This window comes from Podarcis cretensis (assembly GCF_951804945.1).
Source record: "Podarcis cretensis genome assembly, chromosome: 18".
NCBI classification, from domain to species: domain Eukaryota; kingdom Metazoa; phylum Chordata; class Lepidosauria; order Squamata; family Lacertidae; genus Podarcis; species Podarcis cretensis.
Window position 1 is genome coordinate 10,596,809 of NC_137188.1, and position 15,973 is coordinate 10,612,781.

At 49.9% G+C, this 15,973-nt stretch overlaps 1 long non-coding RNA gene across 1 annotated transcript in view; it reads right to left on the reverse strand.

The window, feature by feature from the left end:
- Nucleotides 1–12,181, reverse strand: part of LOC307207314 — a 73,589-nt gene extending 61,408 nt beyond the window's left edge. Inside the window, exon 1 of the long non-coding RNA XR_013834636.1 lies at nucleotides 11,854–12,181. This is a non-coding gene — a long non-coding RNA (uncharacterized lncRNA). The remainder of the gene's footprint in view (nucleotides 1–11,853) is intronic.
- Between the last annotated feature and the right edge of the window lie 3,792 nt (nucleotides 12,182–15,973).

Genomic DNA, 15,973 nt, shown 5'->3' on the forward strand with positions numbered 1-15,973 from the left:
ACAAAGGTCCGTATAGTTCAAGCTCTGGTTTCCCCAGTAGTGATGTATGGAAGTGAGAGCTGGACCATAAAGAAGGCTGATCGCCGAAGAATTGATGCTTTTGAATTATGGTGCTGGAGGAGACTCTTGAGAGTCCCATGGACTGCAAGAAGATCAAACCTCTCCATTCTGAAGGAAATCAGCCCTGAGTGCTCACTGGAAGGACAGATCCTGAAGCTGAGGCTCCAAGACTTTGGCCATGAGAAGAGAAGACTCCCTGGAAAAGACCCTGATGTTGGGAAAGATGGAGGGCACAAGGAGAAGGGGACGACGGAGGACGAGATGGTGGGACAGTGTTCTCGAAGCTAGCAGCATGAGTTTGACCCAACTGCGGGAGGCAGTGGAAGACAGGAGTGCCTGACGTGCTCTGGTCCAGGGGGTCACGAAGAGGCGGACACGACAAAACGACTAAACAACAACATGGGGGAATAGCAAGGGGGTTGTGTGAATGAGTTTGGCACTGCCCACCCCCTGTTGGCATCCGAACAACAGACGGAGTTTGCCTGCTCCCACTCTCCCCTACTGCAGTGAGATGCATTGTGTTCCTACTTTCTTATAGTAATTATTCCTAAATTTTGTGCGTACACATACAAATCAGCACGTGCAAATTTAATGTCTTCTTTGTGTGCGTGTGCTTGTGTGTCACACGTTTTCTCTTTTTCTTTTCGGGAGCGCATAAAGATTTGACCAGCGGATGCTTTATTCCTGACCTTTCAGTAGCGACAATATCACAATCCGTTTTATTTTTCTTTCCTGGTTTTTCGGCTAAGCTAGAAATCTGTAATTTCTGCAAACTTCCTTTATGAGTACGGTATCCTCCAAGCAGTGGTCTCTCTCCTCTCCCACTGAGAATAGGGTAGCAAATTTAACTGAAGCCAGCTCTTCCAAAACATAAAAGATAGAAAGTTGGTGGTTTTACTATATACAGTGGTGCCTCGCAAGACGAATGCCTCGCAAGATGAAAAACGCGCAAGACAAAAGAGTTTTCCGTTTTTTGAGTCGTTCTGCAAGACAAATTTCCCTATGGGCTTGCTTTGCAAGACGAAAAAACCGCAAGACGAAGAGACTCGCGGAACGGATTAATTTCGTCTTGCGAGTCATCACTGTATCTCTATCTATCTGTCTATCTATCTGTCTATCATCTATCTATCTATCTATCTATCTATCTATCATCTATTTGATTTGACCAGAAGCTTTGTGTGGCTGCTATTATATTCTTTTCTCTAAACTCCATATTGCCAAGGAAACATAATATAACTCTAGAATAGCTGCAAAAAAAGAATGATAGAAAGTTGGTGGTTTGACTATATATATATAACATACTATATGTATTCGATTTGACCAGAGGCTTTGTGTGGCTGCTATTACCTTATTTTTTGCTCTATAGGACTCACTTTTTCCCTCCTGAAAAGTAAGGGGAAATGTGTGTGCGTCTTACGGAGCGAATGCAGGCTGCGCAGCTATCCCAGAAGCCAGAACAGCAAGAGGGATTGCTGCTTTCGCTGCGCAGCGATCCCTCTTGCTGTTCTGGCTTCTGAGATTCAGAATATTTTTTTTCTTGTTTTCCTCCTTCAAAAACTAGGTGCGTCTTGTGGTCTGGTGCGTCTTATAGAGTGAAAAATACGGTATGTTCTTTTCTCTAAACTCCAGCGTGCCAAGGAAACATAACTCCAGAATTGCTGCAAAAAAAAGAAAGAAAGAATATGGTTGCAAAAGTTTGCAATGCCCCTGAATTTTGGTAGGTACAGCACCCATTATTATATTTGTAGCTATCTGTATCCTTTGACGCAACAGGAATTCATTAGGATACACTTTGCGTAATTGCATTTCAACTAAGTGCTTAAAGGAAAGAATTGGGGGAGGGGGGATTATCTGGAATTAAATCTAAGGACAGAACAATGAAACAATCCTCAAGCTGTATCAGCAAAAGGAAGAAAAAAGTCAATTAATGTGAGGGCTGCGGACAGAGAGATTACCTCCGCTAATTGCAAAATTTGGTGGTCTGAAACAGTTCCAAACCAAATTCATTTTACAAGGGTCTCAGCAGCATGTGGAGGGGGAAGAAGATTGCAAATCTGGTTTTTTTTTGCCTTTGGAATGCAGGCCTGAAAAGAAGCAGCGCTGGCCTGGGAGCGAAAAGCCACCAAGAAAAGCGCCAAGGGCCCCTCGTACAATTTAGCTAAGGAAATCAGAGCTTGGCTGCTAAAGAAAACAGCAGCCATTTTTGTAAGTGGATGCAGAGAAGCAGAAACACAGCAATTTATGTAAACCCTTTTGTGGGGGCGGAGGGGGCGGTCAAGAAAGGCCACCTCTCATTTGACTCTAAGTAAGGAAATCTGCTTCTTGGAAGAAAAGCAATGACAAACCTAGACAGCATCTTAAAAAGCAGAGACATCACCTTGCCAACAAAGGTCCGTATAGTAAAAGCTATGGTTTTCCCAGTAGTGATGTATGGAAGTGAGAGCTGGGCCATCAAGAAGGCTGATCGCTGAAGAATTGATGCTTCTGAATTCTGGTGCTGGAGGAGACACTTGAGAGTCCCATGGACTGCAAGAAGATCAGACTTCTCCATTCAGAAGGAAATCAGCCCTGAGTGCTCACTGGAAGGACAGATCCTGAAGCTGAGGCTCCAAGACTTTGGCCACCTCATGAGAAGAGAAGACTCCCTGGAAAAGACCCTGATGTTGGGAAAGATGGAGGGCACAAGAAGAAGGGGACGACGGAGGACGAGATGGTGGGACAGTGTTCTCGAAGCCACCAGCATGTGTTTGACCAAACTGCAGGAGGCAGTGGAAGACAGGAGGGCCTGGCGCGCTCTGGTCCAGGGGGTCACGAAGAGGCGGACATGACTAAACAACAAAATGGAAATCTACCAGACTAACTCAGGGCTAAGTTTCTCCGGCGCAAACGTTCTCTACCAATTTCTTAATACAGTCTGAACCTCCTAACAATGATTCTTTCTCACTCTCTGTTATTGCTCCTATCATCTCTTTGCGCCTAGGCTATCCTAGGCAACCAGCCAAGCTTGGCCAATGATCAGGAATTATGGTAGGTAAAACCTAGCAACATCTGGAGGACCATATAACAACATCTGCTAACGGATTGAGGTTGAATCCTGACAAGACAGAAGTACTGTTCTTGGGGGACAGGGGGCGGCCTGGTGTGGAGGACTCCCTGGTCCTGAATAGGGTCACTGTGCCCCCGAAGGACCAGGTGTGTGCAGCCTGGGAGTCATTTTGGACTCACAGCTGTCCATGGAGCTGCAGGTGAATTCTGTGTCCAGGGCAGCTCCATCTGGTACGCAGGATGAGACCCTCCCTGCCCGCAGACTGTCTCTCCAAAGTGGTGCATGCTCTAGTTATCTCCCGCTTGGACTACTGCAATGCGCTGTCCGTGGTGCTACCTTTGAAGGTGACCCAGAAACTGCAACTAATCCAGAATGCGGCAGCCAGACTGGGGACTGGGAGCGGCCACCGAGACCACATAACACCTTGAAAGACCTACATTGGCTCCCAGTACATTTCCGAGCACAATTCAAAGTGTTGGTGTTGACCTTTAAAACCCTAAACGGCCCAGTATCCCTGGAGGAGCGTCTCCACCCCCATCGTTCTGCCCGGACGCTGAGGGCCTTCTGGCCGTTCCCTCATTGCGAGAAGCCAAGTTACAGGGAACCAGGCAGAGGGCCTTCTCGGTGGTGGCGCCCGCCCTGTGGAACGCCCTCTGGTCAGATGTCAAAGAGATAAACAACTACCTGACATTCAGAAGACATCTGAAGGCAGCCCTGTTCAGGAAAGTTTTTAATGTGTGACATTTTAGTGTATTTTTGGTCTTTGTGGAAGCTGCCTAGAGTGGCTGGGGAAACCCAGCCGGATGGGCGGGGTACAAATAAAAAAATATTATTATTATTATTATTATTATCCATCAAAGCATATATTATAATCTACACTACGCCCGCGCTGTCAGAGGGGAAGCCTCTTCTAAAATGGTAACGCCAGTGAACAGTTTTGGGGAGAATCTTTGGCACCTCCATGTATGTCCAGGGCCACTGGCAGTCAGGGTAAACCAGCGGTCATCAACCTAAGGCCCATGGGCCAGAAGCAGCCCTTGGAGATCATTTGACCGGCCCACTAGCCACCCCCCAACTTAGCCGCCCGCTCATGCGCTGTGCCAAATAAGCGCAGCACGGTGCAGGGACAGGGACTCGGTCCGCGGCACCAAAAATCACGTGTACGCAGACACCGAAAATTGCGGGCACGCACGTGATCCGGCCTAGGCAAGATAAACCTTGCTGACCCCTGGGGTACCTGAGCCAGCTGGACCAAGGTTCTGACTCAGGAGAAGGCAATTTCTTATGCCCCTGTTAAACCAGCCCTATGTTTACAATCAACAACCTCAGATATGCAGATGATACAACATTGATGGCAGAAAGTGAGGAGGAATTAAAGAACTTTTTCCCAGTACAGTGGTATCTCGGGTTACATACGCTTCAGGTTACATACGCTTCAGGTTACTTGTTGTTGTTTAGTCGTTTAGTCGTGTCCGACTCTTCGTGACCCCATGGACCAGAGAACGCCAGGCACTCCTGTCCTCCACTGCCCCCCGCAGCTTGGTCAGACTCATGCTGGTAGCTTTGAGAACACTGTCCCACCATCTCGTCCTCCGTCGTCCCCTTCTCCTTGTGCCCTCCATCTTTCCCAACATCAGGGTCTTCTCCAGGGAGTCTTCTCTTCTCATGAGGTGGCCAAAGTACTGGAGCCTCAGCTTCACAATCTGTCCTTCCAGTGAGCACTCAGGGCTGATTTCCTTCAGAATGGAGAGGTTTGATCTACAGACTCCGCTAACCCAGAAATAGTGCTTCAGGTTAAGAACTTTGCTTCAGGATGAGAAGAGAAATCGTGCTCCGGCGGCGTGGCAAGCAGCAGGAGGCCCCATTAGCTAAAGTGGTGCTTCAGGTTAAGAACAGTTTCAGGTTAAGTACGGACCTCAGGAACGAATTAAGTACTTAACCTGAGGTACCACTGTAGCGATGTATGGAAGTGAGAGCTGCACCATAAAGAAGGCTGATCGCTGAAGAATTGATGCTTTTGAATTCTGGTGCTGGAAGAGACTCTTGAGAGTCCCATGGACTGCAAGAAGATCCAACCTCTCCATTCGGAAGGAAATCAGCCCTGAGTGCTCACTGGAAGGACAGATCCTGAAGCTGAGGCTCCAAGACTTTGGCCACCTCAGGAGAAGAGAAGACTCCCTGGAAAAGACCCTGATGCTGGGAAAGATGGAGGGCACAAGGAGAAGGAGACGACGGAGGCCGAGATGGTGGGACAGTGTTCTCGAAGCTACCAGCATGAGTTTCACCAAACTGTGGGAGGCAGTGGAAGACAGGAGGGCCTGGCATGCTCTGGTCCACGGGGTCACAAAGAGGCAGACACGACTAAACAACAACAACAAATGTTTACAATCATGAGGACTAGCGCCTCGTTTAATTTTTAGCCAAAGGAGCACGGCTCGGGGACAGAGCATTTTGTTTTGCATGCGGAAGGTTCCCCAGATCTCTAGATAGGACTACGAAGGTCTCTCTCTCGCTCTCCCCTCCTTCCATAACCCCGGAGACCTGCTGCTGCCGTTCAGTGTAGCCATTATTGGAGCAACGATCTGATCTGTGATAATGCAGATTCCTGCGTTTGCATTGCTTGGGGAAGTTGTGCGTGTGACCTAGTTCTCTACGTTACCAAGGTATCACCTGCTGCTTCTTAATTCAAGACGAGCTTATGGGGAAGATTAAACCCACATGAAACAAGCCAGGACCTCAGGGAGGAAAAATAATCACTGAGACGACAGGATGAGGAGAAGCAGCAGAATTGAGCAGCGGTTGTTGTCGTTGTTTAGTCGTTTCGTCGTGTCCGCCTCTTTGTGACCCCCTGGACCAGAGCACGCCAGGCCCTCCTGTCTTCCACTGCCTCCCGCAGTTTGGTCAAACTCATGCTGGTGGCTTTGAGAACACTGTCCCACCATCTCATCCTCTGTCGACCCCTTCTCCTTGCGCCCTCCATCTTTCCCAACATCAGGGTCTTTTCCAGGGAGTCTTCTCATGAGGTGGCCAAAGTACTGGAGCCTCAGCTTCAGGATCTGTCCTTCCAGTGAGCACTCAGGGCTGATTTCCTTAAGAATGGAGAGGTTGGATCTTCTTGCAGTCCATGGGACTCTCAAGAGTCTCCTCCAGCACCACAATTCAAAAGCATCCATTCTTCGGCGATCAGCCTTCTTGATGGTCCAGCTCTCACTTCCATGCATCACTACTGAGCAGAGGTTGCCTCTTTTCGAATCTGGTCCTTTAAAGAGCTGGGCAGCAGGCAGAAATCCAACAGGGCACCCATCCCCATATTAAAATGCGTCTATATATAAGGAGCTGGGGAAGAGCTTTGAAATGCTGCCTGCTTTCTCTTTCCTTGCAAGGTCCCCCAGCTTGGGTTTTTAATATTCTCCAGACATTTTGTACGAAGAAGAGGCTCCCAGCCCCTTTGCAGAATCGGGGGGAGGTCCCTCTGCCCTCCCCCCCCCCAAGCAAAGGGGCTTGCAATTTATAATGCGGACGTAGGAGAAGATAAATGGGTTGGGTGAGGGGAGGAGAGGAGAGGCAGCGATTTCAGGTAAGTGGCACTTAGGAGACTACGCAGTACATCGTGCGTGGGAACAGGGGAATGCGCCAATGGTTGCATGGGAAAAGCTGGCTTTTGAAGAGGGAATGGAAGGACAGGGGGACATTGTGCGGGCGGTTCTGGGTGTCCGGGGCAGCGAGGGAGAAGGTCCTGGGTTTAAGGGCAGTGAGGGAGAAGGGCCCAGGGTCAGGGGCAGCGAGGGAGAAGGGCCTGGGGTCAGGGAAAGTGAGGGAAAAGGTCCTGGGGTCAGTGAGGGAGAAGGTCCTGGGGTCGGGGGCAGCGAGGGAAAAGGTCCTGGGTTTAGAGGCAGTGAGGGAGAAGGTCCTGGGGTCAGTGAGGGAGAAGGTCCTGGGTTTAGAGGCAGTGAGGGAGAAGGTCCTGGGGTCAGTGAGGGAGAAGGTCCTGGGGTCGGGGGCAGCGAGGGAAACGGTCCTGGGTTTAGAGGCAGTGAGGGAGAAGGTCCTGGGGTCAGGGGCAGCGAGGGAAAAGGTCCTAGGTTTAGAGGCAGTGAGAGAGAAGGTCCTGGGGTCGGGGGCAGCGAGGGAAAAGGTCGTGGGTTTAGAGGCAGTGAGGGAGAAGGTCCTGGGGTCAGGGGCAGTGAGGGAAAAGGTCCTGGGTTTAGAGGCAGCGAGGGAAAAGGTCCTGGGTTTAGAGGCAGTGAGGGAAAAGGTCCTGGGGTCAGGGGCAGCGAGGGAAAAGGTCCTGGGGTCAGGGACAGCGAGGGGAAAGGTCCTGGGGTCAGGGACAGCGAGGGGAAAGGGCCTGGGGTCAGGGGCAGCGAGGGAAAAGGTCCTGGGTTTAGAGGCAGCGAGGGAAAAGGTCCTGGGGTCAGGGGCAGCGAGGGAAAAGGTCCTGGGGTCAGGGACAGCGAGGGGAAAGGTCCTGGGGTCAGGGACAGCGAGGGGAAAGGGCCTGGGGTCAGGGGCAGCGAGGGGAAAGTCCTGGGGTTAGGGGCAGCGAGGGAGAAGGGACTGGGGTCAGGGGCAGCGAGGGAAAAGGGCCTGGGGTCAGGGGCAGCAAGGGGAAAGGGCCTGGGATCAGGGAAAGTGAGGGAGAAGGGACTGGGGTCAGGGGCAGTGAGGGAAAAGGTCCTGGGTTTAGAGGCAGTGAGGGAGAAGGTCCTGGGGTCAGGGGCAGTGAGGAAAAAGGTCCTGGGGTCAGGGGCAGCGAGGGAGAAGGGACTGGGGTCAGGGGCAGCTAGGGAGAAGGGACTGGGTTCAGGGAAAATGAGGGAGAAGGGACTGGGTTCAGGGGTCAGGGGCAGCGAGGGAGAAGGGCCTGGGGTCAGGGGCAGTGAGGGAAAAGGGCCTGGGGTCAGGGGCAGTGAGGGAGAAGGTCCTGGGGTCAGGGGCAGTGAGGGGAAAGGTCCTGGGGTCAGGGACAGCGAGGGAAAAGGGCCTGGGGTCAGGGACAGCGAGGGAAAAGGGCCTGGGGTCAGGGGTCAGGGGCAGCGAGGGAGAAGGGACTGGGGTCAGGGGCAGCGAGGGAAAAGAGCCTGAGCTTAGAGGCAGCGAGGGAAAAGGTTCTGGGGTCAGGGGCAGTGAGGGAAGTTTTAGAGCTGCTTCTTAGGAAATTTGCCCAGATTTTCCTGGCTATATTTTACCGGAAATTCCACCCAGATGCTATTTCTGACGGACAGATCCTGGATCCGTCTGGGTAATTCCGGACGAATGGCAACCCTAGACTAGATAATACAGTGGTACCTCGGGTTACATACGCTCCAGGTTACAGACTCTGCTAACCCAGAAATTGTACCTTGGGTTAAGAATTTTGCTTCAGGATGAGAACAGAAATCGTGCAGCGGCAGCAGGAGGCCCCATTAGCTAAAGTGGTGCTTCAGGTTAAGAACAGTTTCAGTTAAGAACAGACCTCCAGAACGAATTAAGTACTTAACCCGAGGTGCCACTGTAATGGAATGCTGAATGGTTTAGTTTATGTAAAATATGCAGGGATTTATGATATGCAAAATGAACCATGGAAAGAGAAGAAGGGAAGTCGCTGATTTTTTAAGGATGTTTAAATGAGCATTCTTAATTCTAAAACAGAAAATGAGAGAGAAAGAGAGAAGATGATAGATAGATAGATAGATAGATAGATAGATAGATAGATAGATAGATAGATAGATATAGATAGATTAGATAGATAGATAGATAGATAGATAGATGATAGATAGATAGATGATAGATGATAGATGATAGATGATAGATGATAGATAGATAGATAGATAGATGATAGATAGATAGATGATAGATGATAGATAGATAGATAGATAGATAGATAGATAGATAGATAGATAGATAGATAGATAAATGATAGATAGATAAATGATAGATAGATGATAGATAGATAGATAGATAGATAGATAGATAGATAGATAGATAGATAGATAGATGATAGATGAGAGAGAGAGAGAGAGAGAGAGAGAGAGAGAGAGAGAGAGAGAGATGACTCTTGTGGCCCTTTCCAACTCTACAATTTCTTTCTTTCTTTCTTTCTTTCTTTCTTTCTTTCTTTCTTTCTTTCTTTCTCCTCCTCCAAGAAGTTCATGTCCACGGTTCTCCCCATTTAATCCTCACAACAACTCTGCGAGGTGGGTCAGGCTGGGGGCGCACGAATATAGCGACACGGCCGCCCGGTGAGACTTCCCGGCCGAGTGGGAAGATTCGAACCCTAAGTCTCGCCCAGGTCGGAGCACCCTAACTGCTGCATTGCCCATTGCCTCCCTGCGCCTGTGGGGTCATTTTTAACCAATGCATCAAACCGACAAACACCTTTAAAGCCTGAACAATTTCTGCTGATAGCCGGCTTTTAGCAAGATGAGTCAGCCTTGGGAGGCCTCTGTTCTAATAGCTCCAGGATGCTAAGTGTCTGCCTTTTTGCGTTGCCACGGCAACTCCTCCGCTGGCTGCATCCTTGCAAGGCTGAGGAAGGCCAGTTAACAAAAAAACCCTTCCGGAAACCATTGCATGGGGTGTGGGCCAATGACATACATATTTTTATTTTATTTTTTAGCCTTTGGTTCAGCAGGTTGCCAGGTTTTACGCAAAATGGAAAACGAGCGAGGACTGCAGGAAGAATGGCACTTTAGCTGACAAAAGGCTTGCAGACTTAAACATACAGAATAAGAGAATGAGAAGGACATACGTTTAGAGGAGACTGGAAAACGTTTACTGAAGTATATGGGGAAATATTGTGTACACATGAAAAAGCTGGCAGCGTTAAGATTAATTCGACAGCGCAAATGAGTTTGGATGGGTGCGATAATGGTTTAGTTTTTGTAAAGTATTTGATGGTATGCAAAATAAACCGTGGAAAGAGGAGAAGGGAAGTCACTGATATTTTAAGGGTGTTAAAATGAGGATTTTAAGGATGTTAAAATGAGGATTTCAAATTGTAAAAGCGAAAATTTAATAAAAAAAATATTTAAAACAACAGGTTGCCAGGTTTTGTTCTGTTAAGAAATCTGCAAAACGTTTCTGCTCTGAAAGCAGAAACCACCCTGCATTTTCCTGCACCCCCCTTTTAAAAATTGAGTCTTCATCGTGATTTGGGTTCACGACTTGGTATCAAGGTTCTGATACACCTTCCTGCTTTCTTTCTCTGGAAAGTTTCTAAATTTCGTTTTGCAACGGATGCGAAAACTGAGAGAGAACGGTTTTGGCGATGGAGAAGAACTGGCTGTGTTGGCAGCCCCCAGAATAACCTCAGAGTCCTGCAGTCGATTTCCCCAAAGTTAAGCCGTTTCAACCCTACACATAGGTAAAGGGTAAAGGGACCCCTGATCATTAGGTCCAGTCGTGGCCGACTCTGGGGTTGGACGCTCATCTCGCTTTATTGGCTGAGGGAGCCGGCGTACAGCTTCTGGGTCATGTGGCCAGCAGGACTAAGCCGCTTCTGGCGAACCAGAGCAGCGCACGGAAACGCCATTTACCTTCCCGCCGGAGCGGTACCTATTTATCTACTTGCACTTTGACATGCTTTCAAACGGCTAGGTGGGCAGGAGCAGGGACCGAGCAACGGGAGCTCACCCCATTGCGGGGATTCGAACCGCCGACCCTCTGAACGGCAAGCCCTAGGCTCTGTGGTTTAACCCACAGCACCACCCGCGTCCAACCCTACACATAGCCATTCCCATTTCAGTGTGAATTATTGTAACCAATTCTATGATTTTCTCCCCTCCCTTCTCCTGATATCCCTCACAGCTCACAAGGACGGACTTATTGGGGTGTTTGCAAGGCGGTGTTATCAGAAAATTACTGCTCCTTTTCCCTTATGAGGTATCTAAGAGCCCTTACAGAGTCCTTAAGTAGGTTCTCTATCGGTGGGAGAAAATAACAGAGGCCAAGCAGAGAGAATATTGAGAAGCAAAGCAGCTAGTAAGCCTGATCTTTATTAAACCGTTGCAACAGGATTCCCACTCACCCCACGCAGGAGGGAGGAGGAACCCAGAACATTGGTGTGCAAGCTCTTATATAGACTTTTGAAATTGCCCACTCTGTAGCTCAAGACCACCCCCAAAACATCATACATACATCACAGAAGGAGGCGGTCTACAACAGAAATTGGAGTGTGTTGCTTCTCTCCTGTCTGCCAGGATTGTTGTTTGTTGTTGAGTCGTTTTGTCGTGTCCGCCTCTTCGTGACCCCCTGGACCAGAGCACGCCAGGCCCTCCTGTCTTCCACTGCCTCCCGCAGTTTGGTCAAACTCATGCTGGTGGCTTCGAGAACACTGTCCCACCATCTCGTCCTCCGTCGTCCCCTTCTCCTTGTTCCTTCCATCTTTCCCAGCATCAGGGTCTTTTCCAGGGAGTCTTCTCTTCTCCTGAGGTGGCCAAAGTCTTGGAGCCTCAGCTTCAGGATCTGTCCTTCCAGTGAGCACTCAGGGCTGATTTCCTTCCGAATGGAGAGGTTGGATCTTCTTGCAGTCCATGGGACTCTCAAGAGTCTCCTCCAGCACCAGAATTCAAAAGCATCCATTCTCCAGCGATCAGCCTTCTTTATGGTCCTGCTCTCACTTCCATACATCACTACTGGGAAAACCAGAGCTTGAACTATTATTTAACTATTTAAATAATGCCTTATCTGATTGCCTTTTCTGGGAAGCCTGGCCATTCCTTGGAGATGGTAAATAATTAGATTGCTCTCCCGGACTACAGTGGTACCTTGGGTTACATACGCTTCAGGTTACAGACTCCGCTAACCCAGAAATAGTGCTTCAGGTTAAGAACTTTGCTTCAGGTTGAGAACAGAAATCGTGCTCCGGCGGCACGGCGGCAGCGGGAGGCCCCATTAGCTAAAGTGGTGCTTCAGGTTAAGAACAGTTTCAGGTTAAGTACAGGCCTCCGGAACGAATTAAGTACTTAACCCGAGGTACCACTGTATTTCAGACACAGGGTTTATATACTTATACGTGTGTGTTTGCCTTGTACATTTATGAACATTTATTTTATATATACATATATAAGACCTTAGAATTCCTATAACAGCGGTGAGGAGTCTGAAAATATTGAAGACAGGCCTCTGCAACCCGGTGCCCCTCTGGACATTTATTAAAGAGACGAAACTGAACCCAGGGATGAAAATGGAAAAAGGAAGGAAATTTAAAGGCTAGTGGAAGGCGCCACATGGTGGGCAGAAGCTGTATTGCATGTTTGGCTACTGAACACATTTTGTTAGCTCCAAGTGATGCTTTTTTGGGGGGGGTTAACATTATTACTATTATTATTATTACTATTATTATTAATCCGAACAATGTGTCTGCATTGAATCGTAACAAAGCTGGATCAAGCCACAGAAGGACCAACTAGTCCAGCACCCATAGAGCCTAGGAATCAATATAGACTGCGCTGGGAGCGGGAGGTTCCATAAGAACCCGATAAGAGCTTCCTGGATCAAGCCTGTGGCCCATCGAGTCCAGCGCCCTGTTCTCAGTGGGGCCAAGCAGAGGCCCCAGTGTGAAAACCGCTAGCCACACACCAGAAAAATCTCCTTTTTCTGCAGTTCCCAGCAATTGGGATTCAGGATCGCTCCTGAATGCAGAGCCTCACATTGCCTAAATCCCACTCTGTGCTCCTGTTACCTGTCCGATTCCTGCGGTTACGTACCTGTCCAAATCAAGCTGGGGAGAGACGTCGGCGCTTTTCTAATTATTATTTGAGTATGCGGGTGGCGCTGTGGGTTAAACCACAGAGCCTAGGGCTTGCCGATCAGAAGGTTGGCTGTTCGAATCCCTATGACGGGGTGAGCTCCCGTTGCTCGGTCCCAGCTCCTGCCAACCTAGCAGTTCGAAAGCATACTAGTGCAATGAGATAGATAGCTACCGCTCCAGCGGGAAGGTAAACGGCGTTTCCGTGCGCTGCTCTGGTTCACCAGAAGCGGCTTAGTCCTGCTGGCCACATGACCCGGAAGCTGTACGCCGGCTCCCTCGGCCAGTAAAGCGAGATGAGCGCCGCAACCCCAGAGTCGGCCATGACTGGACCTAATGATCAGGGGTCCCTTTACCTTTACCTAAAGGCGAAAGAGGAAGAAAGGATGGAAGGGAGGGAGGGAATTGGCAGAGCAGAGAGAAGGGGCCTCTCTCTTGCAGTCCTGCGGCATCGCCTGCAGGGGGCCCCCTTGCCGTGCTTGCATGTCTTTCGCACACCCTTGCAATGTGTGCAGGTTCTTTGTGTGCGGTCCTGGGAGAGGTTTGCCAGAGCGCCAGCCCTGCAGTGCCACCCACGGCATCTCCTCCCCCAAGCACGGCTCTCACCAGGCAGGGCGGCGGCAGATTGGGAGGAGGCAAACCCTTGCAAACCCGAGCTGCAGGCCTCGGGGGCGGCTGGGTTTGCGCCTGCAAAACCAGGAGGGGAGACGAAGGCAGTCCCTGGGAACTTAGCAACGAAAGGAGAGGCTGTCGGATCAGGCCAGTGGCCTGTCGAGCCCGATATCCTGTTCTCACAGTGGCCAGCAAGCAGGATTCGAATGCAGGAGCAGTCTCCCCCTTCTGCGCTTTGCAGCAAGTGGTCTAGCTGGCTATGAGGCCTTGATAGTCCTCTTCTCCTCCATGAATTTCTCTAGTCTGCTTTTTGTTGTTGTTGTTTAGTCGTGTCTGCCTCTTGGTGACCCCCTGGACCAGAGCACGCCAGGCACTCCCGTCTTCCACTGCCTCCCGCAGTTTGGTCAGACTCATGCTGGTAGCTTCAAGAACACCGTCCCACCATCTCGTCCTCCGTTGTCCCCTTCTCCTTGCGCCCTCCATCTTTCCCAGCATCAGGGTCTTTTCCAGGGAGTCTTCTCTTCTCCTGAGGTGGCCAAAGTCTTGGAGCCTCAGCTTCAGGATCTGTCCTTCCAGTGAGCACTCAGGGCTGATTTCCTTCAGAATGGAGAGGTTGGATCTTCTTGCAGTCCATGGGACTCTCAAGAGTCTCCTCCAACACCAGAATTCAAAAGCATCCATTCTTCGGCGATCAGCCTTCTTGATGGTCCAGCTCTCACTTCCATACATCACTACTGGGAAAACCATAGCTTGAACTCTACGGACCTTTGTTGGTAAGGTGATGTCTCTGCTTTTTAAGATACTGTCTAGGTTTGTCATCGCTTTTCTCCCAAGAAGCAGGCGTCTTTTAATTTCTTGGCTGCTATCAACATCTGCAGTGATCATGGAGCCCAAGAAAGTGAAATCTCTCACTGCCTCCATTTCTTCCCCTTCTAGGTGATGGGACCAGTGGCCATGATCTTCATTTATTTGATGTTGAGCTTCAGACCATATTTTGCGCTCTCCTCTTTCCCCCTCATTAAAAGGTTCTTTAATTCCTCCTCACTTTCTGCCATCAAGCTACCCAAGTTTGCTTCCCCCTGTGGCAGGGAGTTCCGCAGTTTAACTTTGCCCCACGCAGAGAAGGCCTGTATCTTTTGCCCGCCGCGAATCTTCCACGGCGACCGAAAGACTTCCTATGCCTGTGGGAGCGCATACACTCTGACTTTTCTCGGAGGAAAACAGGGGCGTTCTATTCCGCATCAGAAAACCTCCTTTAATCTCTCCCGCAAACAGAGACGTCGTCTGCACACCTCGAGCGAATGACAACCTCTCCAGCGCACCTACCTTGCAGGATCGTCGTCGAGAAAAGAGCGCTCACTCGTGGTTCCCGGGGGGAAAAAGGATGAGAAGCATGCCAAAGGGTTCTGCCCTGGGCCCATTGTGTTTTGACGTTTCGATAAAGGATTTAGATGAAATATTTGAGGGTAAAGGTAAAGGTAAACAAAAGCACTTCTAAACAGAATCCCTGGAAAGAATCTCTTTGCTGCTTGGAGTCCTATTGCCAAACGCCCATATTGCCAGCTCAGGCTCAGGGCTTGATGGTCGCCTGCTCTCAAAGATCCTCCTGCTAGATCTTCCCTGGTCCCTTTCTGGAAGTGCAGATCCACAACCCAAGCCATGGAGGTCACCCCAGAAGGGGTCCCACAGGTTTTGGGCCTGGAGGGCGGGACCGGTTGCGATAGCATGGGAGGCGTTCCGGAAGATTGGGTGGGCGATGGGCGTTAAAAGGATTTCTAAAATTGGCCAGACGAATGGAGCGTCGTTTCCCAGCCGGAGGGAGAGAACTTTGGCAGGTTGAGGCAGGTTTTTCTGCAGGAATTGCAAGCAAAGCAACCGTTCTGTCTGGGATCCCACCTGGGAGACCTGAAACGCGCATTCGATCTGGAAGCCCAGAATATACCTAAACCTCTGCCAGAGGTTTTCCCCCGCCTTGCGATTCTGAAATGTTGTTGTTGTTGAGTTGTTTAGTCGTGTCCGCCTCTTCGTGACCCCCTGGACCAGAGCACGCCAGGCCCTCCTGTCTTCCACTGCCTCCCGCAGTTTGGTCAAACTCATGCTGGTAGCTTCGAGAACACCGTCCCACCATCTCGTCCTCTGTCGTCCCCTTCTCCTTGTGCCTTCCATCTTTCCCAACATCAGGGTCTTTTCCAGGGAGTCTTCTCTTCTCCTGAGGTGGCCAAAGTCTTGGAGCCTCAGCTTCAGGATCTGTCCTTCCAGTGAGCACTCAGGGCTGATTTCCTTCAGAATGGAGAGGTTTGATCTTCTTGCAGTCCATGGGACTCTCAAGAGTCTCCTCCAGCACCAGAATTCAAAAGCATCCATTCTTCGGCGATCAGCCTTCTTTATGGTCCAGCTCTCAGTGGCCAAACTTGGCCTTCCAGCTGTTTTGGGACTACAAATCCAATCATCCCTAGCTAACAAGACCAGTGGTCATGGATGATGGGAAATGTAGTCCAAAAACAGCTGGAGGGCCGCAGGTTGGC